The sequence below is a fragment of the Buceros rhinoceros genome, unplaced genomic scaffold (genome assembly GCF_000710305.1).
Source record: "Buceros rhinoceros silvestris isolate BGI_N320 unplaced genomic scaffold, ASM71030v1 scaffold42908, whole genome shotgun sequence".
Classification (NCBI taxonomy): domain Eukaryota; kingdom Metazoa; phylum Chordata; class Aves; order Bucerotiformes; family Bucerotidae; genus Buceros; species Buceros rhinoceros.
The window spans coordinates 16,294-17,213 of record NW_010429407.1 but is presented as its reverse complement, the minus strand read 5'-3'; positions in this window follow the sequence as shown (position 1 = coordinate 17,213).

The following is a 920-nucleotide window of genomic DNA, read 5'->3' as shown; positions in this document are numbered from 1 at the left end:
CTGCGGACTTTGCTCAGGGGTGGCAAGCGCCTCCTCGCAGCCTCCCGGCTTGCTTTGCCGCGGTGGTTTAGTTGGCCAGGCTCGCCCAGCTTAAACTGTGTCACTAGCTTTTAGCTTTGAGAAACACCAGCCTAAAGCTCGGCTGCATGTGCTGAGTGGCCCGCCTCCTCCCGCGCCTTGCGGGGATGATTTACGCTCACACACTGATCGCTCTCCACAGCTAAGGCTGCCTGGGGGCGACCTGTCCCAGAATGAAAGGTCCAGCCCTCCACCTCGTTTGGTCGGTGCCTGGGCACAGCGCCTCGCCCCGGGTGCCTGCCGCTCCCCGCCAGTGCCAGGGGCTGCTGGTGTTAGGCGTGAAAGAAAGACAAGGAGCTAAACAACAAAGATTTGACCCTTAGGCACCCACAGGACACGAGAGCTGAGATTATAATACCAACACCTTGTATTTTTTTTATTATCTAGCTCTGTCTGTAGCTTGAAGGTCTCGTATTCGCGTGCCTCCAGTACCAGCCAGTCGGAGCTGATGAGCACAGCACAGCAGTGGCATCTGCTTAAGCAGCGCACAGAAATAGTACACCACAATTTTCAGGTCAGGAAGCTGGGAACATCATGATCAGCTGAAAATGCCAAGGGAATCGTAGGTGGGTGGAGTGTTATTACCCAAGCTGGTATCTGGCCAGGGAACCAAAACATCTCTGGGAACCACCTCACCGGCAGTGACTGTTGATAGCCAGAGCCGATCAGGACTCCCCCCAGCAGGACAGACCCCCCTTGTATCATCTACATTTCCCTGAGCAGCGCGGTGAGAACCCGTTGGTGACTGTTGCCAGCGCAGGCTGTCCTGCCCCTCCTGCTCTGGCTCCCGCCTCTGCGCTGTGCCACCCCTCCTCCGCGGGTACGTCTGGAAATTACCGACA